This window comes from Pseudorca crassidens, chromosome 17 (genome assembly GCF_039906515.1).
Source record: "Pseudorca crassidens isolate mPseCra1 chromosome 17, mPseCra1.hap1, whole genome shotgun sequence".
NCBI lineage: Eukaryota > Metazoa > Chordata > Mammalia > Artiodactyla > Delphinidae > Pseudorca > Pseudorca crassidens.
The window spans coordinates 34,955,622-34,974,491 of NC_090312.1; the positions used below are offsets into that span (position 1 = coordinate 34,955,622).

At 45.3% G+C, this 18,870-nt stretch overlaps 1 long non-coding RNA gene across 1 annotated transcript in view; it reads left to right on the forward strand.

Annotated features, from left to right (window-relative positions):
- LOC137210008 (uncharacterized) overlaps positions 1–18,870 on the forward strand; it is a 129,767-nt gene that overhangs the window by 80,404 nt on the left and 30,493 nt on the right. The window contains exons 3-4 of the long non-coding RNA XR_010936229.1: positions 1,720–1,815; positions 13,883–13,970. This is a non-coding gene — a long non-coding RNA (uncharacterized lncRNA). The remainder of the gene's footprint in view (positions 1–1,719; positions 1,816–13,882; positions 13,971–18,870) is intronic.

Sequence of the window (18,870 nt, forward strand, 5' to 3'; positions counted from 1 at the left end):
GCTGGACTGGATGGAGGGTGGAAATAATTTTCCAAACACTTATTACTTGTTGGATACTGTTCCAAGCACTTGGTACACACAGAACACCGAGGTGATTGAGAAAATGTCTCTAGAACCAGACTTGCCTGAATTTGAACTCCAATTCAGCCACTGACACAGAGAAAGTCACTTAAACTTTCCGGGCCCCTGGTTCCTCATCCGTAAGATAGGCATAATAATGGCACTTGCCTCACTGAGCTGTCATGAGGATGAAATGAAGTGATACCTGTGAGCCACATAGAAGTGCCTGGCTCATATGGTGCCCTCTTAATATCTGTCATTGTCATTATTGTCTCATTGTCATTATTTGTCTCAACCCATGACGTTGGCGATTTTGTCTCTATTTTACAGGTGAAGAAACTGAGGCTTGGAGAGGTTAAATAAATACCGTAATATGCAAGGTTAGGATGTGGCTTTGGACCCAGGTGGTCATAACTCCAGAAGCTATGTTCTTTTTTTTTATTGAAGTATAGTTGATTTACAATGTTGTGTTAGTTTCAGGTGTACAGCAAAGTGATTCATTTATACATATACATAAATATATATATACTTTTTCAGATTCTTTTCCTTTATAAGTTATTATAAGTTATTGAATACAGTTCCTTGTGCTATATAGTAGGTTCTTGTTGTTTATCTGTTTTATATATAGTAGTATGTATCTGCTAATCCCAAACTAATTTATCCCTCCCTCCCCTTCCCCTTTGGTAACCATAGGATTGTTTTCTATGTCTGTGAGTCTGTTTCTGTTTTATAAATAAGTTCATTTGTATCCTTTTTTAGATTCCACAAATAAGTGATATCATATGATATTTGTCTTTCTCTGACTTCACTTAGTATGATAATCTCTGGTTCCATCCATGTTACTGCAAATGGCATTATTTCATTCTTTTTTTTTTTTTTTAAACTTTTTTTTTTTTTTTTTTTTTTTTTTTTTTTTTGCGGTACGCGGGCCTCTCACTGTTGTGGCCCCTCCCGTCGCGGAGCACAGGCTCCGGACGCGCAGGCTCAGCGGCCATGGCCCACGGGCCCAGCCACTCCGCGGCATGTGGGATCCTCCCGGACCGGGGCACGAACCCGTGTCCCCTGCATCGGCAGGCGGACTCTCAACCACTGCGCCACCAGGGAAGCCCCTATTTCATTCTTCTTTGTGGTTGAGTAATATTCCACTGTGTATATATACTCCATCTTCTCTATCCATTCATCTGTCAATGGACACTTGGATTGCAGAAGCTATGTTCTTAATCACCGCTTCCTTCATATTCCTCCCTCTACCATTCATCCACAGGAAGGGAGCATGTTTGGGCTTAAAGATAATGAGTATGGTTTTAGATATAGATGTGGAGTTGCCTCTAGGACAACCAGGTAGAGACTTCTATTCAGCAGTTGGGTTTGTATGTGGAGTATAGAAATCAAGATATTGTAGACAGATAGGGATTGAGCCACGGGTGGATAACATCATACAGGGAGATGGTAGCATGAGAACGGAGGAGTGTCCGGGGCACATTTAAGGAGAGGATGGAGGAAAAGGATCCCCTAAAGGAGCTTGAGGATGAGCATCCAGAGAAGGGAGAGGGAGGTTTTGGAGGAAGGGAGACCATAAGTCTGAGTTTGCCTGGGGGAGTCTCGGTTTAGGACAGCCTGGCATAATAATTAATGAGCACCCTTTTTCACTTTGAACAGTGGCCCAGTTTGGAAGATGAATTATATATTCACCCTCCTTAGAACGTCAAGGAGGAGGAAATGTAGATGTGAAATACTGCAAAGAGGACAAGTAAGGTAAGTTTGGAAAGTGGGTTCCGTTGGAATTGGATTTGGCAAACTGATGACCTTGGAGAGAGGTTTCTGAGGAAAAAGATGGAAAACAGATTGGATCAGGCTGAAATCTGAATAAGAGACAAGTAGAGATAACAAATGTTCACAAGTCTTTCCAGAGCTTGTCTGGGAAGGGAAGAAAGAGACAGCTATAGGGAACGGAAGAGAAGGAATCCCCCTCCCAGCCACACTCCATGGGGAAGGGATTTGAGCATGTCAGGCCCAACAGGGAGGAAGCCAATGGATAGAGAAACTGACGGGCAATCAAGAAGATTGCTGATGGATCGAGGTCCCTGGGGAGCCAGAAAGTACTAGAGTCCAGAAAAATGAGAAAGAGCCTTTTTCTCAGGCTGCACCGCATGACATTTGGGATCTTAGTTCTCCCACCAGGGATCAAACCCGAGCCCCCTCTGCAGTGGAAGTGCAGAGTCCTAACTACTGGACCGCCAGGAAATTCCCAGGAAAGAGCCTTGAAGAAATAAAGTGGGAGATTTAAGAAATGGTGGGGAAAATTGTCCCAAGAAGGTGGGTTTCTGGGCGCGGAACTGATGACGGGGACAGCATCATCTCGCAGACTCGTTCGGCTGTGGCAGAGCGTGGTCAGTGACGCCTGGGTCTTTCCTTGGCCATAGACTCTTCAGCCCCCCACCCCAAATGCACATAGCTACACATGCATGATTTCTACACATGAGTCAGGAGGCTCACAGCAAACTGATGCCCACAGGGGAGCCCAGACCACAGTGAGGAAGCTCTGCTCCCTAGAGCACTTTCCCAGGGCTTGGGTGTCCTCACCCCAAAAATCTGTTCTTTCCATCTCCCCCAACTGATCCGTAAATGCTCTCAACAGCCATGAAGGCAGCTCCTTCTTCATTTTAAAAGATTTTCATAACACGCCACAACTCCCAAGTTTGTAGGTTACTTTTCGCCAGTTACAGTCAAGCCCAGCTGCGTCCAGGTACCTCAAGGGGAGAGGTTCCTTAATCCCATCAGTGTGGTTACTGGAAGTCTCTTCCTAGGGAGGGTTCTCCTGAGGGTCCCTCCTGGAAACCCATAGGCCCATTCCTGGAGTCTGGGCTCCCCTCCTTGACCAGAGAGGAGCTCCCTTTCCAGCTGCCCCCTCCAGACCCCAGGCCGCGTAGGCTTCTGGGTGCTGAGCCTCTCATTGAGGATGCTCCCTTCCCTCCCAACCCATGGAAAGACTATGTCTGTAAGAATTCTCTTCATCTCTTACACTTTATCATTTAATGAATATTAATGCGATAGAGAACAGCGCCTTTCATTTGTTCAGCAAATGTTTGTCAAGCTCCTTGGCATTCCAGGTGGAGTGCTGGGAAGGCAGAGGGGGTTAGTGCGTGCTCCTAGCGCTAGAGGCGTCCTTCTGAGGCCACGCCTGCTTTGTCCTGTAAGAGCCCACCCAGCCACCCAAAGAATTCTGAAGAGTTGACAGCATTTAGGAGCAGTGTCCTATGAATCGCCACAGAATTTTGGCTTAAGATGGCGAAAGTCTTTACTGCTATTAAACAGTAGTTTATTTCTATAGAAAGAGAGGCCTGTGTAAAGGTAGTATGACAGGGGAAGGTAGGTCTTATTACACACTGCAGATGACGGATTGGAGACACAGAGAGGTGAGCAGTGCCTTGAAACCCTGCAGGTGATCAGTGAGGGGCCAGCGGACAGCCCAGGCCCTCTGTCTTCTGAACTGGAGGATGAAGAATCCAAGAGGAGACAGGAGAATACAGGGAGAGAAAAAAATAACCTGGAGAAGAGTTGGTGAAGAAGTGGGGAAATAGTCAATGAAGTGACGTGGATAGAACAGACAACAAACAGAGGTGGGTCGAATCTTTGAAAGGACAGACAACTAAAATCCTCTGACAGAAGGAGAGATTCCCAGATCTCTTAATTCCCGGTGCATGGGCGCCGTGGCCTCAGGCAGACTTGAGTCCCTTGCAGAAAGGGCAGCCCCCTGATCCCACCACAATTCCACCCTGACCCCTTTCTTTTGTCACCACCCTGCACCAGCCCCTGTTTCAGCGAGCATGCTCTCTCACCCAGGACTTGCTGCCATGACCCCTCTCTGACCTGCATGCCCTGCCACCCGCTGGACACCTCCCCTGGTGGCCTCACACCCACCTCAGTGACAATGTTTCATTCATTTATTAAATTCCATCTTGCAACCTGCATTGTGTGCCAGGAGCCACTTGTGCCAGGCTCAGAGGAGACAATAGACAGCAAGCAGACACTGGCCTGCCCTTACTGGGAAGATAGAGATAAGTCAAATGAGCAACAGCTTGTTACAATACTTTGTGAGGACACCCTACTCACCCTATCCCACCTTCAAGCCTGGATACTAGCATCATCATCAAGCAGCAGTTGGAGCCTCCCAGAATCCTGGGTCCTCCGGGCTTTTCCACCTCCTGCATGCCCGCATGTCCAGGTGATTCTCTGTGCCAGTATGTCACCTCCTTTTCTTTCTCCATGACCTCTGCCTAGACTCCTAGTCTGCCACCTCCAATCTCCACCCAAAACCCTCCTCCACATTGCTGCCCAAGTTTCCTTTTCTTTTTTTTTTGCGGTACGCGGGCCTCTCACTGTTGTGGCCTCTCCCGTTGCGGAGCACAGGCTCCGGACGCGCAGGCTCAGCGGCCATGGCTCACGGGCCCAGCCGCTCCGCGGCATGTGGGGTCTTCCCGGACCGGGGCACGAACCCATGTCCCCTGCATCGGCAGGCGGACTCTCAACCACTGCACCGCCAGGGAAGCCCCCAAGTTTCCTTTTCTAAATTACTAATGTGATCACAGTATTCCCAAGATTAAGAACTTCTTTACAGGAACTTCAAAGAGAAATAGAAAGTCATTGGAGATAGAATTTAATTCAAGACTCTTGGTCCATAAGAGAATAAGTAGATGTGGATGCACACACACACACACACACACACACACACACACACACATGCACACAGCATGTAAAAGAACGAAATAACATAAATAATAAGATAGAACTAATTTATATGGAGTTTTTTCCTCTAAAGATAGATAATAGAAGAGCCTGAGGAAAATTCACCAAAATTGACCATATTTTAGGAAATAAAGAAAACCTTAATAGATTTCAAAAAGCAGAGTACAATCTTCTGATTGTAATACAGTAAGACTAGAATTTAGTAACCAACAGAAGATAAAAAGTCACTACCACCTGGAAATATGTTTTTAAAATTTATCCTAAACAACTTGAGTTAAAGAGGAAATACAAATCAAGAAAGGAAGATTATCTAGAAAGTAATGATAAACTCTTTGGAAACATCAAAAATGATGAATGCACAAAACTTTTATCCATGCTCTTTTTTCCCTGCCGCATTTGAAAGCCCCCTCTATAGTTTGTGCCCTGTGACACCCTGCCCACCTTTCTCTGTTCTCTCCATATTTCCGTGGCTCTTGCCACTGAATTTCTCAACAGTTCTAGAAGCTGCCACCTTCTTTTACCCCTCCACACCTTTGCACCTTTATGCCATTTGCCTGGAATGTCCTTTCCCTTCTTACCTACCTAGCAAACTACCTACCTGTTTACTCTTTAAGACTCAACTTTGTGGTCCCTTCCTTTGTGACGCCTCACACAGAATCGTCCACCCCTTCCCCCTGTCCCCAGAGGCCTTGGCACCGTCCTCTGGAGAAGATGGTGAGTGAAAAGAGAAGCCAGGTCAGGTCTCAGCTGCCCAGGCCAGCAATTTCAACACTGTGTCACTAACACCCAACTCCCTTGTCCCTGTCACCTTCCACCCTCTTGGAAGCTGGCTGCATTTCTAGGGGCTCTTTGCTCTAGGTCCGTTAATATCGATAGATAAAACAAAAACAGGAAATTGTGTTAATTCTGCACATGAACAAACTCATCTGTCCTTAGCTGACCCCCACCTCCTTTAGGCTGGCTCACAAATAGCCTCCTCTTGGGGCCCTCACACAGTGGTTCCCAGAATGTGTCCCAGAGATTACATGTGTTCTTTGAGATATGAATGGGGTTTTCTGTGTTTTGTTTTGGAAGAAGTTAAGGAAGGAAAGTGTTCCCCCATAAATTTGGGAAATGCTAGGTTGAACAAAAAGTTATATCAAATCACCACGATGTACACTTCAAACATCTTACAATTTTATATGTCTATTGTACTGCAGTAAAGCTGAAATTTCCAAAAAGTGTTAAACTGGTCTCATGTTGAACAGTTTATCAGGGGACTGCCCTGGTGGCCCAATGATTAAGAATCTGCTTTCCAATGCAGGAGACGTGGGTTTGATCCCTGATTGGGGAACTAAGATGCCACACACCATGGGGCAACTAAGCCCGCGTGCCACAACTAGAGAGCCTGCGTGCCACAACTAGAGAGCCTGCGTGCCTCAGTGAAGAGCCCGCGTGCCGCAATGAAAGATCCTGCATGCCGCAACTAAGACCCGATGCAGTCAAATAAATTAATTAATTAATCAATTTAAAAAAACAGTTTATCAGAACTTTTAATCACTGATAAGCATTATGAAGCACCAAATAGTATGCAAATTTCCCCAGAGTACTTGAACTTGGAACCTTTTAGTTAACCATGCCCTATTACATCGTGAAGAACAGTAACGTTTTCTTCTTCTTCCTTTTTTTTTTTTAAAGATTTAATTTTACTTATTTTTGGCTGCATTGGGTCTTCATTGCTGTGTGGGCTTTCTCTAGTTGTGGCGAGCGGGGGCTACTCTTCGTTGTGGTGCATGGCCTTCTCCTTGCAGTGGCTTCTCTTATTGGGGAGCATGGGCTCTAGGTGTGCAGGCTTCAGTAGTTGTGGCATGTGGGCTCAGTAGTTGTGGCGCACGGGCTTAGTTGCTCCGCGGCATGTGGGATCTTCCTGGACCAGGGACTGAATCCGTGTCCCCTGCATTGGCCGGCGGATTCTTATCCACTGTGCCACCAGGGAAGTCCCAAGAACAGTAACTTTTTTTGAAACAGAGTGGAAAGTGCTACACTCCTTTTCCTCACCATTAGCGGCTGACCTGATCTTTTGTTTTACTGGAGAATTTGAAGCCATACAGAAACTGCTCCCTGATCCAGCTTCCTCCCTGACACAAACTCTCTCTCCTTCATATTTTCTCTTCCTTTCCATAGAACTCAGAGAATCATTCTTTCCTTATTCTTTCCTTATATTCTCGATGCAGTACATTCCCTTGCTCTATTTGTCTCCTTATTCATCTCTTTCTCTTTCCTGATATCACTTCTCCACTTTCAGTCATTCTTGTCTTAGTGTGGATCACCCTAGAAGCAGACCCTGAGGTGGGAGGGACTGGGTAGGTGAAGGGGGTGGGGTGGGGAAGGAGTGATACGGCAAAAGAAAGTCACCAAAAGCAATGGCAAGCCAAGTACCACAGTGAGCACTGGAGCTGAATCCCACAGGGCAAACTGGAAAACGTTACAGAACACGTGCCTCCGAAGTATTCCTGCGAAGGGGTGAGGGAGCTGGGGCCTGACCCCGTATGTCAGGCATCGGTCAAGGGCTACACAGGATGAGGGGTTGTTATTTCCCAGACACTCCCCCTCAGCCGTGTGTTTGCCAAAGTGGGTTCCCACACCTTTAAACCAGTGGTTCTCAACTGGGGGTGATATTGTTCCCCCAGGGGACACTTGGCAATGTCTGGAGACATTTTTGATTGTCACACTGGTTGTGGAGGTGCTAACAGCATCCAGTGGATAGAAACCAGGGATACTGCCAAACATCACAATACACAGAACAGATACCCTCCTCTCCAGCCCCCCACCCCAAGCCTAACAAAGAATTTTCTGGCCCAAAATGTCAATAGAGCTGCGGTTGAGAAACCCTCACCTTTAACAGTGACACAGGTACTGGCAGAGGGCATGCCAGAAATGGTAAGGGGATCCTTGAGAACATGAGTAGAGTCTTCTATGGTGCTCGAGGCACTCTAGTCTAACATCAACCACAAAATTGTCTCAACCTTGCTACCCTTAAGCAGCCATTCCATCTGTTGTGGACTGAATGTTGTCCCCCCAAGATTCACTGTCCCCAGATGTGATGGCATTAGGAGGTGTGTCTTTGAGAGCTCATTAGCATTAGATGAGGTCATGAGGGTAGCGCCCTCCTGAATGGGATTAGTGACCTTGTAAGAGTCATAGGAGCACTTGCCTCCTCTCTCTGCTCTCTGCCACGCGAGGACACAATGAGAAGTCAGCAGTCTACAACCCAGAGGAGAGTTCTCATCAGAACCAGATGATACTGGCACCCTGATCTCGGCCTTCCAACCTCCAGAACGCTAAGAAATAAATTTCTGTTGTCTATAAGCCACCCAGTCTGTGGTGTTTTGTTAGAGCAGCCTGAACGGATTCAGACACCACCCCTCTCTCTCCTTCTACTCTCACACAGCTGAAGAGCACCCACCCCTCTGCTCCCACGTCCTCACACCCGGTCTCCTGCTGGCCACCTGTGATCTGGCCTCTCTCATCACGACTCTGAATATCTTTCCTCCGGAGATCACTAGTGAAGTCACGATTGCTAAATTGACACTTCTTGGAACTTACTTTGCTGCACTTCTCTGCATTCTTTGAAACTCATCTTCCTGGCTTTGGGACACCCTGTAACCCTGGTTCAGCATCTATTGCTCCAACTAAGTGAAGACTAGTCACTGGCAGCAGGTCAAGGGGAGCTGGCAAGGACCTGGAATCCATGGAACCTGAGCCCACATAAATGCAGGGGAATAAGGCCATCTGGGTGAGTTAGAAGCCAGACAAGCAGTTCTAGAAAACAAGGTGTCCCAAGGGCAATGCCAGGAGGCAAACAGCAGCCTGATGAAGCTCCCAGGAGCATGCAGCCTGAGGTCCCAGAGCTGAGACGGCAGCAGGAGGGCTGCAGGGTCGGAGGAAGTAGAAAGGGATGCTGGTCCAGAGCAGTCACAGTGCTAGTGCTGGACATGAGCACTGGCCGTTATCCTCAGGAAGTCAGACCAAACAGAGGAGCAGCAAAGAAAGCAAGTGAGACAATCGTATGAAAATGCAACAGTAAAAACATGGTACCAGGATGGCAGAGGGGAAAAGTCAGAAAAGCCTTTGTGGAGTCGGTGACACAGGAGCTGGGTTTTGAGTGAAGAATCAGAGTCAGACCCCAAGCTGAAAGAAGAGGATGACACCAGAGAGGGGACATCGGGTGCAAAGACACAGCACCAGAGCCATGAAACGGTCCTTAAGTGTGACTGGAGGGCAAGTCTGAGGAAGTGTTTGGGGTACACTGGCAAGCTCACTGGGGGCCTTGAATGCTAAGCCAAGGACCCAGAACAATCCTGTGGGAAATGGTGAATGATCTTTAAGCCCAGGAGAAGTGTGATCAGATTTGACCTGAGACAGTTAAAAGGTCACGTGGTTGTTTGAACAGACAAAGGAGATAAAGGCAAGCACTGAAGCATCAATCATTTATCCAGTAGCTTTTTATTATTCAGTAGCTTTTTATTAAACACTCCATGTCAGGCACTAGTCTCAAGACTAGGGATACAGACCTGAACACATAGACAAGGCTCTCTGGCCTCAAGGAACAAATCTACAAATATGGTTCAAAGGAGTTTGGGAAGAATAAAGCCGTGAGATGTGACGGAGTCACTGGAAGCCTATTTGAGGCAGATCAGGAGGGGAAGCCCTCTCAGAAGTGATGATACTTGAGCTCAATGCTCTGTGAAAAGAGCCAACCTGTCTGTGAAGCTTGAGGGACAGAGCCTTCCAGAGAGGCAAGAGTTCAAGCAAAGTCCCTGAGGTGGGAGTTTGAAACACAGAGAGAAGGCCAGCGAGGGTGGCAGTGGAAACCAGTGGAAACCAAAGGGGATGGATTCCAGAGCTATGAGGAGTTGATTGACAGCCCTTGGTGACGGTCTGGATGGGAGGGAAAAGGAGGGAATGGGTCAGGGATGACTTCCCATGTCCACTTTGGGAACGTGGGTACCACCCCTCCCCCAGACAGAGATGGCAGAAGGAACTGGGGTTTTTTGTTTTTAAATTAATTAATTAATTAATTTGGCTGTGTCGGGTCTTAGCTGCTGCACATGGGCTCTTTTTTGCGGCATGCGGGCTTCTCTCTAGTTGTGGCGTGTGGGCACCAGAGCATGTGGGCTCAGTAGTTGCCCCGCAACATGTGGGATCTTAGTTCCCCAACCAGGGATTGAACCCGCGTCCCCTGTATTGGAAGGCAGGTTCTTAACCACTGGACCGCCAGGGAAGTCCCAGGAACTGGTTTTGATGAAACGCTGTAGTGAGCTGATCAGTGGTTTGTCCACTTGGACGAATTTTATGTCCAAGTTCTAATCCCTGGAACTGTGAAGGTGATCTTATTTGGAAGAAGGGTCTTTGTAGATGTAATTAAGTCAAGGATCTTGAGAAGAGACCGTCCTGGATTTAGGGCGGGCACTAAGTACTATGACAGGCATTCTAGGAGAAAGGCAGAAAGAGATTTGAGATGCAGAGACACTGAAGGGAGGGAAGAAGGCTCAGTGAAGATGGATACCCAGATTGGATTCATTGTAGCCACAAGCCAAGGAACACCTGGGGCTACCAGAAGCTGGAAGAGGCGAGGAAGGATTCTCCCCTAGAGCCTTCAGAGGGAGCGTGGCCTTGCTGACACACTGACTTCAGATTTCTAGCCTCCACAGCTGTGAGAGACAAAATTTCTGCTGTTCTAAGCCACCAGGTATGCGGTAATTTGTTATGTCAGCCACAGGAAATGAACACGGGCCTCTCCATGTTGAGTGTGGGGAGGGAGATGGAGAAGTTGACTGGGCGGGTGGGTACATGGAGCTCCCCTCAGGAGAGAGGCCAGGGCTGGAGGTAAAGCTCTAAAAGCCGGTTGAGCTTACAGATGACGGTTTAAACCCATGTCAACACAGAACCTGGAACACGGTCCCAGAAGCTCTTTTGCGGAAGTACAAAACAAAAAGCTTCCAGATTTTTTGGAACAGATTTCACTCACTGTTGTAACCAAACACCCACACTATATATCAATGAAATATAATGTTCATTCAAAGAATATGTTTATAAACATTTTAATATCTTCTAATAAAGAACCGTTTTATCAGATTATTTTCTTAAGTCAAGAAGGCTTGTACTTCCTTGAACTTCTTGGAATCTGATGTGAGGCCAGCCCGTTTTACATCGGACACCACTGAGAACATAGGAGAGAAAGGCTGCAGTGGAGGAAGTGCCGGAAACGGTATTTCCTAGTTGATGGTGTCGCCTCGCAAAAATTCCTCCCGATGCTTCTGATGGGCTGCGGAAGCGCTGCCATTACACAAACTGTGTTTGTACCTCCTCCTTTTTATCTCTTCTCTCTAAGGTGTCTACTCACTGGTATCGCAAAAGTGACTTTCCTCTCTTAGCGTCAGGTGGGCCTCGAACGTTTGCAGGGTCCAGGGCAAGAGTACAAGTAGAGGCCCTTGTTCTGCATGTCAAGGCTTTACAAATGATTAAACCCACAACATGTTAAATAGAATAGGGTTTGTCTACCTACCTTGACAAACGACTGCCTAATGCCCTGGGAGGTCAGGATCAAATTCAGAACTCTCAGACTTCTTGGAGTTCTGCCCTGGAACGTGGGGTGTGAGCGGGGCTCCCTCCTCACACCTGGCCCCCACCACCTGCTCCGCAGCACACCCAGAGAGGCTCTCCGGATGCAGACAGACGCCCAGGGCCCGGGGCCCAGCCCCAGCTGCATGCACACCCCCGCAAACAGCGCTGCTCAGCCTGCCTGGGGCCTGAGCTCCACCAAGGGCTTCCAGAGGACCGGCCCAGAGAAGAGGCCCTGCACGGGCCCTGGAGTTGGTTTGGGGCCATCTGGGCAGGGAGTGCTGGCATCTAGGGAGAAGGCGTGGACTGAATAGCTTTGACCCCTGCAAACTCCAGGGGGGTGAAGGGGGCAGGGGCTCCTCTTTCCTGGGTAGATGGGGGGCGGGGGTGGTTTTCAAGAAGCAGCAGAGTAGACCAAGACACGGCCATGCTCAATGTGTGCATTTTCTTGTACACTTTTTCGTTAAGAAATGAAATGCTATAGATATGTTGAGCCCTGATTAATAAACGTTATTAGGATGCCAATATTGCACTGAGTTTTAGAAATCAAAGATCAAGTCCCTATAAAGTTTGAAAACAGTAAAACAAGACTGATAATAATGAAGCAGTATCTTGGGTGGCAGTGCTTTCCAAAAATTTTTTCACTCCTTTTTTTTTTTTTTTTTTTAACATTTATTTATTTATTTGACGGCGCCAGGTCTTAGTTACGGCATGCGGATCTTTGTTGGGGCATGCAGGATCTTTTAGTTGTGGTATGTGAGATCTAGTTCCCTGACCAGGGATGGAGCCCGGGCCCCTTGCATTGGAAGTGCGGAGTCTTAACCACTGGACCACCGGGGAAGTCCCAATATTTTTCATTTTATATCTTCACCGTCTCCTCTCCCCCACCAAAACTGGGCTGGTAGGAAAAGTGTACTTTCAGGGCCCCAAATTTGTAGAACATAGTAACACTCTCTTACAGAAGTTTATTTCAAAACTCAAATTTAATGGAGTAATGAGGGAAGATTTTGTTCAAGAATTCTCCAATCCTTGTTAGTTTTTTTTTTTTTTTCTTTCTCCCGCCCTTCAGGGGTCAGCTCCTCTGGTTGGATCCAGGTTTTAGAAGGGTAATCCACTGTTTCCTACTCTGGATTGAATGTGAGTCTATTTTATTTTTTTAATTAATTAATGAATTAAATTTATTTTTGGCTGCGTCGAGTCTTTGTTGCTGTGTGCGGGCTTTCTCTAGTTGTGGTGAGCAGGGGCTACTCTTCGTCATGGTGTGTGGGCTTCTCATCGCGGTGGCTTCTCTTGTTGTAGGGCACGGGCTCTAGGCGTGTGGGCTTCAGTAGTTGTGGCGTGTGGGCTTCAGTAGTTGTGGCGCATGGGCTTAGTTGCTCCGCGGCATGTGGGATCTTCCCAGACCAGAGCTTGAACCCATGTCTCCTGCACTGGCAGGCGGATTCTTAACCACTGCGCCACCAGGGAAGTCCCAAGTCTATTTTATATATGTATTATAATTTCTACTTCATTATAGGAATAAGCTCTTAGATGTTCTGCAAGTATCTGACATTTAACATTTTTTAAACTGAGCCCCTTCCCCAGTATCTGTGGGCTTGCTCCCTCATCTCCAAATTTTGTCCACATGTTACCTCTTCAGGGAGGCCTTTCTTAGTCACGCTATTGAAACTTGCAGCCCTCTCCTCCCCAGTCAATACATCCAACCTCTTCCCTGCTTTATTTTTCTCCATAGCACATATCACTGTCTGCTATACTCATATTTTATTAATGTTCTGTTAATTATCTATCTCTCGCCAGTAAAAGGTCAAGGTTTGCTCATCGCTGCATCCCAGTGCCTAGAGCATTGCCTGGCACAGAGTAGGTCTTTACTAATTATTTATTGAATGGTGAATGATTGGCTTATTGGATACCTACCCTTGGCTCCCACCTTAGACTCACCCTGTCTAGAAACAATTCTGACACCTCTTTACGCCAATACCAGGTTTAAAAAAATCAGCATCATCTTTCCTCCCCGTTTCTTGGGTCTCAGCCACCAAGTTCTCAAGGCTTGGCAGTTCTTGGGTTTTGTCTCTCACTGATACCCTGCCCTTAATAGGTGCTCAGTAAAACACCATTGCAAGGTTGCTTCTGGCTACCTTGGGATGGAGGAAAAAGACAAAAATTCCTATTTCCTTTTAACCCTCTGAACTATTAGATATTGTAAAAATCAATAGTGCTGTAATAGACAGCATTGGTTTCCTATTTATCTCCCATTCTCCACCCTGGCTTCTTCACTTCAGGTGTTCAGCAGCCTCTGCCTGGCCCACTACATGTTCAGGAGATGCTGACTCTAACCCTTCAACTTGGCTGTCAGAGAAAGAGTGGGTCCAGATGAGTTTTAGCCATTCTCCATATATATGTCAACACCCTCCCAGCCCTGACTAAGGGCACAGACCCAAGTTGACCCAATCAAATGCTTTCTCTCTCCTCATAGCTGTGAACAAGATAATTCCAGCTGTCTCTGTGACCCCAAAGGAACCAACCCAGGAGAAAGCTCTCACTGAGGATGGCAGAGCTGAGAGGTAAAAAGAGTCTGGGTCCTTGATGCTGTCTCTGTGCTGCTGGTCACAGGGTTCCTTCAGGAACCCACCTTATGCTTGCACTGCTGGTTCATTCATGCCCTCATTCTACAAGTACTGATTAAGCTCCTGCTATGTGCCAGACAGTGTTTTGCAGGCTGGGGATATAGCTGTAAATCTAAACAGACAAAAATCCCTACCTCATGGAGCTTTTATTCCTGTGGGGGAAGAGATGAGTGACAGACCACAAAAAAAATCTATAATAAACAAGAAAATAATATGTTAGAAAGTTATAAGTGCTATGGAAAAAAGTAGAGCCATTTGTTACAGTGGATTCTCAAACACTGAATCCCTGTATGTATTGTAATGTGTTCTTTTCAGTAATAAATCAAAACATCTCTTTTGGAAGTTGACAGTCTTTTAGTTTGCATTGTATAAGAATGTATAATTGTGTGCTGGAGTTGAGATTCTGATCTGATTTTTTAAAAAGTTCATTTGAACCCATTGTGGATCAGTGGTTGCAAAGAGGTGAAAATTGTCTTGGAAATGGGAGCTTTCCTGGGGATTGTGATTTTAAAAGGTATTTGTCTTTGGACAAGTGTAATAACTACATGAATAAATCTCATGAACTGCCTGTTAGTGTTGCAAAGGTATCAGATGCAAACCAGGCAAATGACGACAAAACAGGATAAAACACAAACACATACACAGAGGCAATAATTTGCAATATGGACTGCCACCGGACTGGCAATGAAAATGAATCGATGCTATCACATGTCACATATTTTAGAGATGCTCCTAAATTCTGGCATAAATTTATCCAACATCAAGCATCATTTTGAAATGTACACAGAACACTATATAAAAGCTATCAAAATAGTCTAACGTTAGGAGCAGAACACAGTGTATCAGGGGATTAAAATGTGAAATCTGTGGAAACCAAATGTATATAATTGTATTTAATTACAAAACCTGGAACTGCTAAGTTTATTGACAAATTGTCAGTCCTGATGCCAAAAAAAAAAAAAAAGTAACAAATAATGATCAGAGGAAAGTAAGCATAGTGATTGACAGGGTACCTCTGTCCAGTAACATAAATGACAGAAATGGCAGCTGATATAAAGCAGCCATTTTTGTTAGCACAATGAAGTGAAATGAGTCAATGCAAATTGGTGAACCCAGTGAGATTCTGAATGCTGGTGTTATTTTAGGGTTGTCAGTATGACAACCTATGAGCTGAGTAAAGAAGTCTATGAAGATATTTTATGCTGCTAACCTTGGCCAACTGGTATGGACAACGCACTGACCCTCATGGCATAGACCAGAAGAGAGGATTTGGGATGGATGGGGAATGGGCTGGAGCTCTGGCTGGTAGTATCAGAAGACCTGTCTACGTAGTCAAGCAGATGCACCAAAGCTATAGCTCCTCACTGATACAAGGATACCATTACCTTCCAGAATATGTATGAAAATTTAAGACAAGTACTTAATAAAGCCGATAAAATTGTCAATCATGTCACAAGCAGGCAATTGAATACCCGACCTTTTTTCTTGGCTTGTGAAGAAATGGGCAATTACTACAAAGAGCTACTGTTTTAAATGAAAGCTCGTTGTCTTTTGATTAGAAAAGTTTTTGCTTGTTCATTTAAGTTATAAGAGGAACTTCAGTTTTTCACTTTCCCTTTGTGAGATATTATACCTGGATGGGCCTGACTTTATAAATTAATCTATGTGCTCATCTAAACACCTATATATACTGTTACGAGGCAGATGTGTGAGTTCCACAATCCAGACCAAGGAGTTGCAGTGAAGGCAAATCTGGCACCACAGGGCCAAGACTCTAATTTTTTCTATTGCCTAAAAGACTTAGTATTAACTCATCTGAAAATATTTTAGGAAGAGACACTTAAAAGACTTAATAAGAAGGCTTTATTTATTTATTTTCCCCACACTGCAAGTGGCTTAGCAGACAAGGAAACCTTTACTCCACCACTTTAGGGCATCACCTAATAACTTTAGACCTTCTTAAGAAGAACAGATTCTGAAGATAACCTTCAGACGGTTTCTTAAAATACAAGTTTTTATTTGTTTGTTTGATTTTTTGTTTTGAATACAATTCACATCATTTTGTTCCACTTACATCATTTTAAGTGGGAATTATTTCTCAGCATCTGACCCAATCAGAGAAGACAGTTAATCACAGCAGGAGTGAACAGTTACTAGCACTTTCTTTGTGTAAGGCACTATTGGAAGTGCACATATTAACTCATTTCATCCTCTCATTGATGCTATGAGGTAGGTATTACCCCACAAAGAAGTAAATGTTATCGTCTTTATTTTATAAATGATGCAGCTTAGGCACAAAAGGTTAAGCATCTTGTCCAAAGTTTCCACAGCTAGGAAAGCCAGGATTAAAGTCCAGACAATTCTGGCACACAAGGCCAAACTTTCAACCATTATGCTATATAGGAACGCCTTGCATTATTGTATTTCCCTTTATGTGCTTTGCAGATATTGCATTTTTTACAAATTGAAGGTTTGTGGTAACCCTGGGTTGAGCAAGCCTCTTGGCACCATTTTTTCAACAGTATTTGCTCATTTCAAGTCTCTGTGTCACATTTTGGTAATTCTCATGATATTTCAAACTTCTTCTTCTTCTTATATTTGTTATGGTGATCTGTGATCAGTAATCTTTTTTTTTTTTTTTGCGGTACGCGGTCCTCTCACTGCTGTGGCCTCTCCCGCTGCGGAGCACAGGCTCCGGATGCGCAGGCTCAGTGGCCATGGCTCACGGGCCCAACCGCTCCGTGGCATTTGGGATCTTCCCGGACCGGGGCACGAACCCGTGTCCCCTACATCGGCAGGTGGACTCTCAACCACTGCGCCACCAGGGAAGCCCTTGTTGATGTTTTTTTACATAACAAAGAATCATGTCAGCAAGAAGATCCTTAAGAGAGAGGGAAAAAAGTGGCAAAGCAGCAACTCTGCCGAAGCAGCCTTCTTCAGGAGCAGATCATTGTTTGCCTTTATGCTATTCTCGAATGTTTTTAGCTCATATCTCATGGATGGAAGCCAGAAACTCAGGCACCCAACAGAGAAAAAGTGAATTCCAAATAGATAAATTGAAATAATTAAAACCAGACAGCCCTAGAACATTAGGAGGTCTAGCCTTGATCCATGTGCTATAAACATACTCATCTTTTTTCATCCTTTGCTATAAACACTTGGCTGTCTCTCTTACCTACTTTATAGGTTGCGGATGGCAAACTTTCATCAGGGCTATTTCCTAGGGCCTTCCCTGTTTGTGACTGAGCATATCACATTCCTCAGAGGAGAAATGAGGTGATACAAACTAGCTTTAAAACTTGCCTACACCAGCATTCCCCAAAGGTGGTCTACAGAAAATAATTTTGTTGGACTTCAAAGAGTATTACTTGGAAAAGGGGCTCCATGATTTATTTATGAGGCTCTTTGGCCAGAACCATGATTAACCATCTCAAGGGACTAGTGTTCCATGGACTGACTTGGCTTTCAGTGTCACTAGCCTAGACAAAATATAATTAGGAAAGTAAAACTTTGCCTACTTTGCCTAAGTCAGATAAGGCACTCCCAAAGCTAAATATAAGGATATTTGGGATTATCTGGTTTTTTTGATTATTCGTATGATGACAGTTTTTACTTACCAAGTACCTACTTTGCACCAGCTACTGTACTACCATCTTATTGACTCTTATAACGGCCCTGCAGAAGTCTTTTTTTAATCTCCATTTTTTTTTACATCTTTATTGGAGTATAATTGCTTTACAGTGGTGTGCTACTTTCTGCTTCATAACAAGGTGAATCAGTCACACATACACATATGTTCCCATATCCCTTCCCCCTCGCGTCTCCCTCCCTCCCACCCTCCCTATCCCACCCCTCTAGGTGGTCATAAAGCACCGAGCTGATCTCCCAGTGCTATGCGGCTGCTTCCCACTAGCTATCTATTTTACGTTTGGTAGTGTATATATGTCCATCAGAACGACTAAGTAATTCATTCAACAAATTTTCATTATTAAGAGCATGCTAAGTACTGGCCACTCTGCCTGACTCATTGGCTCCACGGCCCTGCTGACCTCCAGATTGGACCTATGACCAAGAGTGGATATTCTTGGAAAACAGGTGAACAAAACCTGACAGAGCTCCCTGCATATCTTTAGGAGACATTGTGACATGGTGGCTAGGAGCAGGGGCTCTGTCTGAATCTCTCAGAATCTCAGCTTTCCATCTGAAAAGTGGGGCTAGAGAGAATACCCGACATCACAAGGATGTCATGGGAATCGAGCAAGATCACAGAACATGTTTTGCACGAAGCAGGCATTGGACGTGCTTAACAAATGTCAACACGACCTATGGGGTCAAGACGTGAGAAACTGAAGTATTCGGATTTCCGTGAGAATACTTTGCCTCATCTATCTAAAACCACCAAGAGGGGGAAGAAGGGAAGGGAAAAGGAAATCAAACAATCAAACTGCTGATTTTCTAGTTGAATTACTTTAGGGTTCGTGGTGGGGCCCTGGAGTTTCTTTCGATGTAGACTGAGACTCCCCACATGGCGATCCCAGCTCACCAGGGCCAGAGAACTCGGGAGGTCAGAGCTGCTCTCCTGAGGGAAAACTGTTCTGGACAGGATCACAGAGCATTCAGAATGATACACAGAATTATAAAGAAAAGAAATCTGGTGCTACAGTTGGAAAATCACAACTAACGGAAACTGAGTTTATTCTTTAAAGGTTAGTAAGTCTGGTTGACTGAGCCACACCTAATACAAGAACAGACTTAGGCGATGATGGAAACTTTATAATGGATGGATCAGGCCAATATCACCAGAAGCCCCTGATCAATGTGAATTTCACTAAGACTG